The following is a 12,184-nucleotide window of genomic DNA, read 5'->3' as shown; positions in this document are numbered from 1 at the left end:
TTACCAAGGGCTGCTCAGCACCTTCATGCATGGAAGTGTTCACCAAACACTGATGAGGTAGGGATGGGGGAAATGACAGCTCCGCCCCACTATGGGCCAAGGTGACTCCCTGAACATACATCTTTTTTTCAATATTTCAGGTTTATTTAAAACTTAATTTTCACCTTGAGTATGCAAAATACAAACTCCACAAAATGTTCATTTTACTTTGTAGTTTACAAGTATACAAAATAGACATTTGCTTAAATTTATATTACATATTTATTAAGGCAAGGAACTATATAGAAAAAAACATTTGTTCTGCTTAAGGCATACTTGGGAATAAACCATCGTACAAATTATTGCATGTCTGAAACCACAGTGCATAACAGACTGTCTGCATAAAAATGGTAAAGAAGTAAACCAGGTGTATTATCTGGCTTAGGTCACAAATGTAGATCAGAAGACAAATATAGATGCTCCTGGTCAAAGTTTGCAGCAGTTTGAAAACTTTGGCTCTCTCATTTGGTACCTTTAGAATCAAGACTCACCAAGAACCATCATTTAGGCTATTTAAACATGTTTCTGTACCTGAATTTCTTCCTCTTCTAACATCATAAAAATGGCTTTTAGAAAGTAGAGAGAATACAAGGCGATCTTTTATGCTTACATTGCATCCATACACAATTCAAGGGAATTCTGGTCTTCCCTACCCCAACTCACGGATATAATTTATACCCTGAGATCCACAACTTCCAGTCACCCCCTTGGCATTTTGTAAGTCCAGGAATATTCAAGTCGGATTTAGAATTGGAATGAAAGAAGATCCGATCACAGACCTCAGCTGTTCTTTGCTTTTGTCTTTTGGATTCCTCATTTTTCCTGATTATCCACTGACAAATTGACTCAGTTGGGAATTTGATCATGATTGTAGTGCTTTCTGGCTGAGCTCCTCCCCTCATCAGGAAGACAATGTGAAAGGTAAAAAATACTGAATTCTCTTCCGGCAATGTGGGTCATATCCACTGTCTGGGATTTAAAAATGCCTTTTCCTGTGTAAGGTGAGGTAGTCCAACCTGGAAAAGGCTCAGTGGCATTTCTGGCACTGGAATGGGCGGTGCCCAGTATGTTTATACAGTAGTGCCTGGTCAGTTCATCTGAGCGGGCAAATTTCCACCCACAGCCTTCCCAGTCACAGTGATAAGGTTTCTCACCTGTGTGGGTTCGCAGGTGTGCCTTGAGATGGGAACTCTTTGTGTAGGTTTTGCTGCAGCCCGTGTAATCACAAGTGTGGGTGGCGGTCCTTTTCCGGGGCCACAATTGCCTTGCCCTCTTCAGCTTGGGCTCCTCCAGCATGTGGGAACCGGCTGGCATGGGCTCTTGGTAATGGAGCAGTGGGACTTGTGGCTGCATCTGGTCAGGCAGGAAGGATGAGTAATTGGGCCCCGGGTGGGGATGGAAGCTAGGGGGAAGCAGTAGGGCAGGGTGACACCCCCTCTCAGCAATTCCTCAGGACCCAGGGTCAGGGTAGTCCTGCTGGGGAGCTGCCGCCCCAGGGGGAAGTCGTGTGTAGCTGGCCGATGGTCATTGCTGAGAGGGTTCCAGCGCCCAAGTGGGTGCACGAGACGATCACCTCCTGCTTGATCTTGGGGCACATGCATGGCGGCCTGCCGTTGTAGGACGCCACCAGCACCAGGTGGCTGCCACCCTGAACATACATCTTTACACCAGAGTGAATCTCTAAACTTCCAGTCTGAGGCCCAGAAAATGCAGCAGAAATGGAAGTCTCACACCTCTACCCTTCTGGACACTAGAGATGATTAAGAATATTAAGAGACCAAAAGCATCTAGACTAAAAATACAAAGTCTCTTGTAAAAGGTAGAATCAAACCAAGGTCTCTCGGCCACCTCTGATGAAATTTTTAGCAGGACAGAATCCTGGAAAGTTCCAGAATTTGTCATCGATCATTCACACCCTTTATGCTGTAACATCACACAGCTCTGTGACATCACACAGCTCAGAAGCTGGCCCTAGGCTGGGTGCAATGGCTCACACTATAATCCCAACACTTCAGGAGGCCAAGGTGAAAAGATTGCTTGAGCCCGGGAGTTAGAGATCAGCCCAGACAAGATGGTGAGACTCCATCTCTACAAAATATAAAAGCATTAGCTGGCGAAGTGGTGTGCACCTATAGTCCCAGCTACTTAGGAGGCTGAAGCAGGACAGTTTGAGCTCAGGAGGTGAGGCTACACATTGAGCCATGTTTGCACCACTCCCTTCCAGCATGGGTGACAGTGCAAGACTCTGTTTCAAAAAAATAAAGGAAACAAGCAGCAGCAGCAGCAGCCCCTGTCTGGAGTCCAGACACCAGCTCCATCCCTCCCTAGCTCAGAAGCCAACTGCAACTCCAGTCCTGATGAACTTCTCACCTCTGCCAACTTCCCCACCCTTGCGTCTCACTGGCGTCATCAGCCCAGCTGGGCCTTAGAGACCTGCCATATTTCACTCCCTCACTTTCCCTCTAGCTCTGACCCTGTCTTCCTTCCTACTCCGGCCACACATCCCTCACCAATTTCTAGGTTCCCATTCCTGCACAGACATGGGCAGAGGAGCAAGGCGGGAATGAATCAAATACATGATGCCCCTGGTGCAGAGTGGTGAAGAAAAGGAACATCTCACTGTGTGACCTTTAGCAGGTCACCTCCCCTCTCTGGGCCTTAGTGTATCTGCTAATGAAATACAATGTTTGGATTAGGTGGCTGCTAACATCCTTTACCAATTTAAAGCTCTATTATTCTTTGGGAGAGGTGGGACAGGACTAGGAGCTAGAGAGAAATGCGTGGTCCAGGTCTCATGCAACTATGCAGTGTATGCACTTGTTGACTGTATATTCATTCTGCGTTGCTCCATGTCTACAGGTAGCTGTGAGTGGAACAATATGATTGCATCCAGGTACATGCATATTCCAGGCACCTGTGTGGAAACACGTGCATGTGAGAGAGATGGTGAGGGTTTCTAAATGTGTGATTATGTGTGTGACTGTGTGTGCTATGTGCTGAAAAGGGGAGATTTAGCCAGGCGCGGCGGCTCACACCTGTAATCCCAGCACTTTGGGAGGCCAAGGTGGGTGGATCACCTGAGGTCAAGAGTTCGAGACCAGCCTGACCAACATGGAGAAACTCATCTCTACTAAAAAATAAATAAAAATAAAAAATTCACTAGGCATGGTGGCAGGTGCCTGTAATCCCATCTACTCAAGGGGGCTGAGGCAGGAGAATTGCTTGAACCTGGGAGGCGGAGGTTGCAGTGTCATGCCATTGCACTTTAACCTGGGCAATAAGAGAGAAAATCTGAAGAAAGAAAGGAAGAGAGAGAGAAAGAGAATGAGAGAGAGAGAGAGAAAGAAGGAAGGAAGGAAGGAAGGAAGGAAGGGAGGGAGGGAGGGAGGGAGGGAGGAAGGAAGGAAGGAAAAAGAAAGAGAGAAAGGAAGGAAGGGAGGGAGGGAAAGAAAGAAAGGAAAGAAAGAAGGAAAGGGTACATGTGAATATGAGTGCAGTGTGGGCACACGGGTAGACACGTGTGCTTGTGAGGCTGGGGTCACCAATGGGGAATGGGGTTAAAGTGGGAGTAGTGATGGGCGGGTGCTGCTGGGGGTCATTACCAGGGAGGTGCCCCCTGGCTAAGGAGCCCTTGCTGTAACCCCTAGGCATCCCTACTTATTCCTCCTGCCCTACTGTCACTCTCACTCCAGGTGGGGCAGAGGGAGTTTAGCTGGACTTAGACTTTGTAGAGCTTTCTTTAAAGGGGCTCCAAACTCTTCCAAAGAATTCCAGTAAGTGAAATAATAATTAGACATATATAACTCCCTATGCTTTAAGCACTTTACATGTAGCAATATCTTTCTCAAACAACTCTCTGATAGCTACTATTCTATTTTGCAGCTACTCTTTGGCTCAGAGGGACTAAGTAGGGAAGAAAATAAGGAAAATGGAGCCAGGCAAGTGGCTCACACCTGTAATCCCAGCACTTTGGGAGGCTGAGGCAGGAGGATTGCTTGAGCCCAGGAGTTCAAGGCTGCAGTAAGCTATAATCCTGCCACTGCACTTCATCTTGGGTGATAGAGCAAGACTTCATCTCTACAAAAATAAATTTAAAATTAAATAAAGGGAAAAATGGATCTTCACGATTTAAATCTAGAGGAGAGCAGGACTGAGGCCCAGAAATAGGTGAAAAGTGTGGTCAAGGTAAGAACAAGACTGGGAACAGGATCCAGGCCCTTCCTTCATTACTTCAGGCTGGTCTGGTTGGTATTTTGCAGCTGAAATCACAGAGGGAAGGACTGCATTTAGATTCCACAAGAGACTGCAAAGGGGTTATGCAGGATGCAACATGCTAATGGTCAAAAACAGGGCCCAATACATCTCAGGACAGGCACACCAACCAGGACCATGCAGCCTCAGCCCTGTCACATCTGCTCTGAGGCAGACCCTAGGGATGGATGAGACCTTCACTGCCCTCCAGGGGCTCAGATAGAGACATGATCACAGCTAAGTCAGCCTCTGACATGTTTAAGTACAATGAACTGTGAGGCAGTCACAGAGAGCCAACAGAGGACTCACGCCTCATGGTGCCCTTCCGCTAAGAAGCAATACTGAACAGAGGACAGTCCTCCTCCCATCAGAAGCCACCCCGACTCACGATGCTTATAAATGGGCTGGTGAATGACTCTCCATAAATGCACCGGGCAGTTTCCTCCCACCCCGAGCTGGAATGTGGCCCATGGCCAGGGGAGCCTCTCAGGGAATTAGTCTCCAAAGCACAAAATTGCTTGTGACCCACATGGCCCTGGCCCAGGAAGAAATTCAAACCTGACCCCAAAGCCCTTGGGATCTTCTGGATTGACATCAGTCAAGTCCAGGTTCAGTGTTTAAAAAGGGAAGATGTGCCAGGCGTGGCGGCTCACACCTGTAATCCCTGCACTTTGAGAGTCCAAGGCAGGTAGATCACAAGTTCAGGAGTTCGAGACCAGCGTGACCAACATGGTGAAACCCCGTCTCTACTAAAAATACAAAATCACTTTCAGCTTTCGGCTTGGAGGAGGCCAAAGTGCAACTTCCTTTGGTCAACCTGAATCCGGGTTCATCTGACACCAGCTGCCTCCCTCGTGCTGCCGAAGTTTGACCCCAGTGAGATCAAAGTCATATACCTGAGGTGCACTGGGGGTGAAGTCAGTGCCACTCCTGCGCTGGCCGCCAAGATCAGCCCCTGGGTCTGTCTCCAAAAAAGTTGATGATGACATTGCCAAAGCAATGGGTGACTGGAAGGGCCTGAGGATTACAGTGAAACTGACCATTCAGAACAGACAGGCCCAGATTGAGTGGTGCCTTCTGCCTCTGCTGTGATCATCAAAGCCCTCAAGGAACCAACCAGAGACAGAAAGAAACAGAAAAACACCAAACACAGTGTAAATATCATTTTTGATGTGATCGTCAACATTGCTCAACAGATGCAGCACTGATCTTTACCCACAGAACTGTCTGGAACCATTAAAGAGATCCTGGGGACTGCCCAGTCTGTGGACTGTAATGCTGATGGCCACCACCCTCATGACATCATAGATGACATCAACAGTGGTGCTGTGGAAAGCCCAGCTAGTTAAGAAGCACAAAGGAAGATATTTCAATAAAGGATCACTTGACAACTAAAATAATAATAATAATAATACAAAATCAGCCAGGCATGGTGGCGCACATCTGTAATCTCAGCTACTTAGGAGGCTGAGGCAGGAGAATCGCTTGAATCCAGGAAGCGGAGGTTGCAGTGAGCCAAGATGACGCCATTGCATTCCAGGCTGGGCAACAGAGCGAGACTCCATCTCAAAAAAAAGCGAGGGGTCAGGGGTGGATGTGAGCAACCAGTCCTGGGTGACACAGGTTGCAGAATGTACATCCTAGATCCTGCCTACAATTCCCACAAAGTTCCCTTGTTGACATGATCATCACAGCAGAAGCTGGAGAAAATTGGCCTTGAATATCACAGAACCTCATGACCCCCTAGCAAAATGCGAGGAGCACAGAGCTAGACTAAAGAATCTTGAAAGAATCTTCAGGCAGCTGGTTTGCATTTGTGAGTGTTGGCAGGTCAGAGTTTATCAACCAGGGCTGATGTGTGAGCCCAGTGGGGCCATACCCCCTACCCAGGAGGGTGGCAGCCTGCCAGCCAAGTTTCAGTCCCATTCCTCTTGCATGAGACTTTTCTGTTTACACAGGAAGAGGGCCTTTTGCATACCTGTCCTCTGGGCAGAACCCAGAAGAACACAGCAGACACTCTGGCACTAGAGTGCCTTAAAAGGTAAAGCCCAGGCCTCTGGCCAATGACGCACTTTAGCCCCACCCAGAGACATGGAAAGCAGAAACTATTGTTGCATTGATGATGTAATTTTATGCAATAAAAAGGAATGTGGGCTCACTGTACAGAAGCTTCTCTTGGGCTGCGTGGTAGAAATCCAGCCTTTCTCTAGCCACCCAACTCCCTAGACTGGTCTACCTTCTGACCCCCAAAGTCCAATGCCTTGTAAAAACTCAGACCAACTTACACCCTAGATCTGAAGTAGAGACAGAACCGGAGCCTCCCTCTGATTCCACAGCCCACACTTTCCTCCACCATAGTGTGTTGTTCCCCTGCCCACCACCAGATCATATTAACACAACTGTGTGGCCCAATTGTGTGTTAAACCAGAACCCAGGCTTGGGCCACCCAACTGTGCTCATATCCCTCCAGCTCCCCATCTGCAAAGGCCACCTGTCCTCAAGTGCCCCATCAAGGTGGTAGAAGGCACTGGCCCAGTCCCCATCCCACCATTTTCTGTTTCTGCTCAGCTTCCTTATCTATGGCCCACCTGCCCCCTCCAGAACCTCATCTCCAGGGGTCCCAGAGTGTCTTCCTCGCCATCGTGTCCCCTGTACCAAGCACTATGAGGCCATTCAGTAAGTATGTGTGGAGTGAATGAATGGATGAAGAATGGAATTCTCAGCCCTGCTGCCCAAAAGTTGTCTGTGGGCCCCAGGCTAGACCCTTCTGCATGAATGGACCACTTCTCTGGCTCTCCCCCAGACTCTGCACTCCCCATCCTAAAGACCCTGGTTCTATAATATCGAATCACTATACATTTAAGTCACATAGACCCTCACACCAGGAAGGGAGGAGGTTGCTTCCTGGTACCGTTCCTGCCCTGACCCCTCCACACAACCAGGTTTGCCTGTGCTCCGGGAATAGCCCGGAGAATCCAGGTTTAAACTCCTGGCAGCTCAGACCACTGCACAACTTTTTATTGCAGAAAAGTCCCTGGAAAGAAGGGGTGGCGGCAGTTCAGAGGGCCAGGGTTCTTGGTCCAGGTTAGTCACAGGCCACGTCTACCCAATGGCACCAGCATCCAGGCCATCTGCACTGGGGATGGTCAGTCACGGTTCTGTAAGCCGTGCTCCCACACCTCACGCTCCGGTGTAGGAGGAAAAAGGAAAGATGTTGTAGGGTCAGCTCTATGGGAGGGGGCATCTAAGAAAAGAGGGCTAAGTCTTTAGGGCAGAAGCTGAGGGTTCCTTGTCTTCTCTGGAGCTAGGCAGGAACGGTTCAACATTTGTGAGAGCCGCGGCAGCTGAAGCCCGCGACACTGCCGGGGGAGCCGCAGAGCGCGCAGCCTCCGCCAGGGGCGCTCGTCTCCAGGGCGCCGGAGCCGGTTCGGGGCTGGGGCATGGAGGCGGGGCCCGGGGCTGCGGCAGGGAGGCGGGGCCCCGGGCTGGGGCAGGGAGGCGGGGCCCGGGGCGGGGCCGGACTGAGCGGAAGGCGAACCAGGAAAGCCCTCCCGTCCCCCCAGCCCCCGTCCCCAGAAGACAGACATGCTGACTTTTCCTCCAGAGGACACAGACCCTCCTCCCCACCAGGAGACGAATGTACAAACTCCCCCAAAGGAACAGGTACACAGACCCCTCCCCAAAGAGCAGACTACAGGACTCCCTTCCCCACACCTACAGAGTTACCCCCAAGAGAAGATATAGCCCTTGACCAAAGGAGAGGCACAGAGGGAGCTGACAGTCACAGGAACAGAAACACATCCCTTCTGCCTTCTCAAAAGGAAGCACGCCAAGGTGTAGACGGGGAAGGAGAGAATAAGGAAAATAAGATATTAAGATAAGATCCGACGCCAGCTTACCCAAATCCCAGACCACGCCTGCGGGAAGAAGGAGAAAGCAGGTGAGTCCACCTATTTAGCAGTAGGTTTCATATTCTGCATTCCCCAGGACACACACTCCTGACCCTCCCAGACAGCAGTCCTTCCACCTTGCGAGCTCCCTGGCGCGCTCTGATCCCTCCTGCCTTAAATTCACATAACTCACTTTTGTTGATGACTTTTTGGAGGAAAGGGAAGACAAAAACAAAACAAAAACCCGCACTTTCTTTGGCCTGACTTGATCTTGGAAGGTGAGACCGTGACATTTTTCAACTTTTAAAGGAGACCCCAGAGCAGATAGCTCCATCATCTGAAGACTAGTGTTCAAGCCTCACTCACTCTACCTGTGTGTCCCTAAAGCTGTCACTTAGCCTCTCTGAGACTTAGTGTCCTCATCTGTAAAATGGGGATAATAGGATCTCCCTGCCAGGGTTTTGTGAGGTGTGAAGGATGTGATCAAGGCAATGTGCCCGTGTATCAGCCCTTGTATCCTACTGTTGTCTACTGAGTTAAAAGCCAAACCCCACCTGGTCATGTAACCCCACCTTCCCCAGGCCTGGGGAGAGGGGCAGAGTTGAAAAGAAGGTACTTCACACAGGGATCTTATTCCCACTGGCTAGGCCTTGGTCCCTGCTGCTGTCTCCATGGACAAACGGCCCCTGGTCTCTGATACTGGGGTGGATGACTATGGGTCACCCCATCGCAGGTGCCATCAGCTAGGACCTTTTGTTCAAAGTGCTGTAAGATGGTGAGAGAAAACTAGCTCTAGAGGAACAAGTCCCTGGATACCCAGCTCATCTCTCCTCACCCTTCCCTGACTGTTGAGGGTGGTAGCTGCCCTGTGCCCCCGCACTCCTCACCACAGCCACATCTGAAGCACTTCCCAGCCCAGCCATCGCCCACTCTCCTCACCCTCCAGCAGCTTGTGGTAGGCGGCAATCTCAAAGTCCAGGCCCTGCTTGATGATCATCAGCTCCTGGTACTCGCACAGCTGCTGCGCCACAGTCTGCTTAGCCTGCTGCAGGGTAGCCTCCAGCCAGGCCAGCTTGCTGATGGCACTGCCAGAGCCACCCTCCTCCTGCAGAGCTGGCAGGTCCTTGGCTATCTCTAGTTCACAGGACTTGGGGGGTGCAGGGCAGATCAAGGACAGAAGAACATTCTTGGCCCTCGCTCCTTCCCCCTTAAAGATCCAGACCTTTCTCTGAGGCTAGAGGGCCAATGAGGGATTGGAGATTGTCCATGATTGCAAGGAGTGAGCACACCTGTTCCAAAGCTTGTGTTTGTGTGTCTTCATGGCAAGGTGGAAGAACCTGCCCACCTGTCTACTTTCAGGGTGAAGATTTGAAACCAGACACCTAGGATGGCTGAGAGAGAGCTTTTTACATCTAGTGTGGAGAAACTTCTAATATGAGCTAGGATCCCGGGAGCATCCAATGCTCTTGCAGGTAATGCTGTGGTTGTTGTTTCCTAAGGAAAACTAGCAAGAAGAATATCCATTCCTCACAGGAGCCTAGAGTTTATAGTCTCCAGGAGGAAAAATATTAAGACTTTGGTGAAGATCTTAATTTGCTGCTTGGGAAACCAGAGCAGCTGTGGCTGGAGGGAGCCTGAACCATGACAGTCCACCCAGTCACTCTGTCCCCTCAGAACCTCAGCAGCTTCTCCCTCCACAGAGTCACTTATTCTTGCACAAGGGAAAGCCTCTCCATGAATATCTTTCCCAGCCTGAGACACCTGCATCTGCAGAAAGCAAGAAAAGACCAGGAACAGGAGCCCTTCCCTCCCTGGTGTGAGACCTGAGCCAGTGGGGGTGTGAAAGAGCTGGGGGAGGGGTGGGGTAAGAGAGGAGGCTAAAAGAGAATGGGAGAAAGCATCCTGGGGGACCAGCTCCTTATTAAGGCTCACAAATGCAAATGCCTGAAGGGGCCTGGCTGGAAGTATCAAAAGGCGAAGGCTGAATGCTAAATATGTATCAGGAGTACCCAAGTTCCACAGAAAACATCTGCCCTCTCCCATTTCCTGAAATCACCAGGACCTCTTTCACATTTTCAGACTTCCGTTACTCTACTTCAGTGACATTGACCCAGCACCTTTTCTCTTCTTCAAGGATAATAACATGCAACCAGGGTGGTGATAAATGGCAAGGGACCCTCTGCCTCACACCCAAAGGATGCGATTGGGAGTGGTGGGGACTGCGGCACACAAGGGGGCCTATACCCTGTGTGAAGAAGAGGGAGATGAGAGAGGCCTCTCTTCTCTAGCTAAATGCTACCATTTGAGAATGATAACTGAACATTGCCAGATCTCCACATTTTGAAAGAGAACCCAGAAAACTGGGTTTCTAGGTAATATCTTGCAATTTCTGAAGACGAGTTCAAATTTAATGCTGAGTAAGGAAAACACAAAACACAGACATAAAAATGAACATACACAAGCAAAAAGATAATGATGTACAAACAAGCACATGTCTTGATACAGATGTACCTACATGTTCATTACTTGCATAAAGTGCACAGGGTCCTAGGCAAAGGTAAACATGTCATACACAGGCAGCTGCACTCCTGTGTGCTCAGACATTCACTAGGAGAAAGTCTAGCCATCTAATCCAAAGGGTCGGTGGGGAGGGGCAGGTGTCATAAATGGTCACCATCCCGCCGTGGCCACTCTGTTGCCCCCCACTCCCACCTCTCACCTGACTCTCAGCACTGCCCACCTCCACAGTCAGCTGCTGGATGGCCTGATTAAGCCCATTCAGATCCTCCTTGCTGGGCCTCAGGCTCTGCATGTGTTTCTGCATGGTTGCCTTTAATTCCTCACACTGTGGAGTGGGTGGCAGAGGGGAGATGTGGTCAGGAGGTAAGGAGGGCAGACAGGGCCACCCATTCACCTGCTGTCACTGGTGGTCACCTAGCCTCTCTGGGCACCCCTTTCTCCAACTGTCAAGTGGAAGTGATCATTTTTCCTATCCCCAAGGGTTGCTGAAAGAACACAATGAGCTTGCCTTGTCCCTATGGGGCCAGGAGATGCCAAAGAAAGCCTGAACTCAGGCAGGAAGGGCAGCAACACAGGGGAGCGATCTGTTGAAGGGAGCTTTGGGACAGAGATCACATAGGTTTATCCCAGGAACAGGGAAAGTTAAACTGTAGGAAATTGATTATTGTAGTTTACCACAAATAACCATCTACATTAGCAAATTTTTTTACTAATCTACATTAGTAGATTAGTATAAAAAACATTTAATGAAATTCAATAATTCCTAATTTTAAAAACACATTTTAAAAACTAGGATTAGGGCTGGGCACAGTGGCTCACTCCTGTAATCCCAGCACTTTGGGAGGCCAAGGTGAATGGATCATCTGAGGTCATGAGTTCGAGACCAGCCTGACCAATATGGTAAAACCCCATCTCTACCAAAAATGCAAAAATTAGGCAGGCATGGTGGTGGGCGCCTGTAGTCCCAGCTATTTGGGAGGCTGAGACAGGAGAACTGCTTGAACCCGGGAGGCGGAGGTTGCAGTGAGCCAAGATCGCTCCATGGCACTCCAGCCTGGGCGACCGAGTGTGACTCTGTCTCAAAAAAAAAAAAAAAAAAAAAAAAAAAAAATTCTAAGATTAGGAAGCAATGTCCTAAGTTGAATGCCATTAATCAGAAACAGGGACAGTGATCTAGATTCTAGCTTCTTCCCCAAACCCAAGGTCACCATGGGAAGTGCTGTCTATGAAATCAGGGGACCCTTTCCCTTCTTGCACCTCGCCCCGCATATGCATTCAATACACGAACAGCCAGGGAACAGTAACTCACACTTGCGCAGTGCCTGCTGCTTTTCACAGGCTTTTGCTCCACCATCTCACCGGGGCCTCACAACCACCCATGAAGTTGGCCAGGGTGGATGTGACTTTTCCCATTGTCTTTCCTCAGGCAAACGGGCTCATTCCAACCACCACGTGGCAAGAGGGGAGTGAGTGGCCCTGCCACC

General features: G+C 49.6%; 1 pseudogene; it reads right to left on the bottom strand.

Annotated features, from left to right (window-relative positions):
• Positions 1 to 1,015: 1,015 nt before the first annotated feature.
• On the bottom strand, positions 1,016 to 1,699 carry LOC105715984 (Krueppel-like factor 4; annotated as a pseudogene).
• Positions 1,700 to 12,184: the final 10,485 nt, after the last annotated feature.

This window comes from Aotus nancymaae, unplaced genomic scaffold (assembly GCF_030222135.1).
Source record: "Aotus nancymaae isolate 86718 unplaced genomic scaffold, 86718_ANA_hifiasm-v0.15.2.pri h1tg000016l, whole genome shotgun sequence".
In the NCBI taxonomy this organism is placed as follows: Eukaryota; Metazoa; Chordata; class Mammalia; order Primates; family Aotidae; genus Aotus; species Aotus nancymaae.
The sequence above is the reverse complement of the archived record's forward strand: the minus strand, read 5'-3'. Positions and strand labels throughout refer to the sequence as shown.